The sequence below is a fragment of the Schistocerca serialis genome, unplaced genomic scaffold (genome assembly GCF_023864345.2).
Source record: "Schistocerca serialis cubense isolate TAMUIC-IGC-003099 unplaced genomic scaffold, iqSchSeri2.2 HiC_scaffold_1192, whole genome shotgun sequence".
NCBI lineage: Eukaryota > Metazoa > Arthropoda > Insecta > Orthoptera > Acrididae > Schistocerca > Schistocerca serialis.
In genome coordinates this window covers 40001-42500 of record NW_026047395.1, presented here as the reverse complement: position 1 = coordinate 42500, position 2500 = coordinate 40001, and the positions used below count along the sequence as shown (strand labels likewise).

The 2500-nt window shown below is 58.8% G+C and overlaps 1 pseudogene; it reads right to left on the bottom strand.

Annotated features, from left to right (window-relative positions):
• The window catches only part of LOC126434637 (large subunit ribosomal RNA), a 7770-nt pseudogene that overhangs the window by 3940 nt on the left and 1330 nt on the right, over positions 1-2500 (bottom strand).

Below are 2500 nucleotides of genomic sequence, written 5' to 3'. Positions count from 1 at the left end.
GCTCTGGAGGCTGTTGAATCCGTATGTTTGCAGCTTGATGGACAGCTGGTTCCATGCTCCCTAACTCATCCAGAGCAGGTAGCAACATTGCTCGGATAGTGTCCCGGCTAGTGGTAGGACCAAGAGCCAGAAGAGCGTCCAGAGAGCGAAATCGGCGGCCCGATGGAGGGAGTCCAAAAACAAAGGACCAGATGGCAAGGTCAACGCTATCCCCCTGAGGTGGAACGTGTGGTACAGGGGATCCGTCACCAGGCTCAGCCGCAGCGTCATGAGAACCATGAGCACCACTGGGGAGCTCGGCGACAAACCTTGCCACCATGTCCCGATAGGACTTCGTCCTACGCTGGCACTTGATGGACTCCAGCGTTCGAGCAGGAAAGGCCTTGGCGAGTTCCTGGTTAAAGAACTTGCAACCGTGGATGGTCAGGGTTGCTTCGGCATGGGCCAAACGCAAAAGTTCTTCTTCAGACCACCTGGCCTTCTTCCTCCCCGTCTGTATCTCCGCGTTGACTGCAGATGGATGAGCATGGCGCCGATGAACACCGAGCCCGGTCTTGGTGGAAAAAGACCGCGAGCAATCGGGGCAGACTATGGGGAGCGGCGCTCGACCCGCATCGGTTGGCTGGCTGGGTGGCTCATCAGCTGGCACAGGCACTCCAGTGGGAGGCCTGGTACCACGTTTACTTCTTGTTGTTGGGCCAGCTGGAGCAAAGGCACGAGGGGAGGCAACCCCCGTACCCTAAACACACCCTGCTCTGTTGGTCGAGGAACTTTGGGAGACTTATGCCAAGGCATAACCTTCCTCAGAACCTCTCACGACCCCCGCCACGTGAAGGCCAGAGCTAGGATTTCCCACCGAGAGGCTAAGCGAACCATCGCCCACTCAACACCACTAGGATGCTAAGGAGTGGACCGAGAGGATCCGTATATGACGCATCATGTGAGCATTTGGAGAGTCATAGTTACTCCCGCCGTTTACCCGCGCTTGCTTGAATTTCTTCACGTTGACATTCAGAGCACTGGGCAGAAATCACATTGCGTCAACACCCGCTAGGGCCATCGCAATGCTTTGTTTTAATTAGACAGTCGGATTCCCCCAGTCCGTGCCAGTTCTGAGTTGATCGTTGAATGGCGGCCGAAGAGAATCCGCGCACCCGCGCGCCCCCGGAGGAGCACGCTAAGGCGGACGCGGCCTCGCAGCAAGGAAGATCCGTGGGAGGCCAAGGCACGGGACCGAGCTCGGATCCTGCACGCAGGTTGAAGCACCGGGGCGCGAACGCCGCGCAGGCGCGCGCATCCTGCACCGCCGGCCAGCACGAGGCCAACCAACGGCGAGAGCAGACCACGCCCGCGCTAAACGCCCGCACTTACCGGCACCCCTACGGCACTCACCTCGCCCAGGCCCGGCACGTTAGCGCTGACCCACTTCCCGACCAAGCCCGACACGCCCCGATCCTCAGAGCCAATCCTTATCCCGAAGTTACGGATCCAATTTGCCGACTTCCCTTACCTACATTATTCTATCGACTAGAGGCTCTTCACCTTGGAGACCTGCTGCGGATATGGGTACGAACCGGCGCGACACCTCCACGTGGCCCTCTCCCGGATTTTCAAGGTCCGAGGGGAAGATCGGGACACCGCCGCAACTGCGGTGCTCTTCGCGTTCCAAACCCTATCTCCCTGCTAGAGGATTCCAGGGAACTCGAACGCTCATGCAGAAAAGAAAACTCTTCCCCGATCTCCCGACGGCGTCTCCGGGTCCTTTTGGGTTACCCCGACGAGCATCTCTAAAAGAGGGGCCCGACTTGTATCGGTTCCGCTGCCGGGTTCCGGAATAGGAACCGGATTCCCTTTCGCCCAACGGGGGCCAGCACAAAGTGCATCATGCTATGACGGCCCCCATCAACATCGGATTTCTCCTAGGGCTTAGGATCGACTGACTCGTGTGCAACGGCTGTTCACACGAAACCCTTCTCCGCGTCAGCCCTCCAGGGCCTCGCTGGAGTATTTGCTACTACCACCAAGATCTGCACCGACGGCGGCTCCAGGCAGGCTCACGCCCAGACCCTTCTGCGCCCACCGCCGCGACCCTCCTACTCGTCAGGGCTTCGCGGCCGGCCGCAAGGACCGGCCATGACTGCCAGACTGACGGCCGAGTATAGGCACGACGCTTCAGCGCCATCCATTTTCAGGGCTAGTTGCTTCGGCAGGTGAGTTGTTACACACTCCTTAGCGGATTCCGACTTCCATGGCCACCGTCCTGCTGTCTTAAGCAACCAACGCCTTTCATGGTTTCCCATGAGCGTCGATTCGGGCGCCTTAACTCGGCGTTTGGTTCATCCCACAGCGCCAGTTCTGCTTACCAAAAGTGGCCCACTTGGCACTCCGATCCGAGTCGTTTGCTCGCGGCTTCAGCATATCAAGCAAGCCGGAGATCTCACCCATTTAAAGTTTGAGAATAGGTTGAGGTCGTTTCGGCCCCAAGGCCTCTAATCATTCG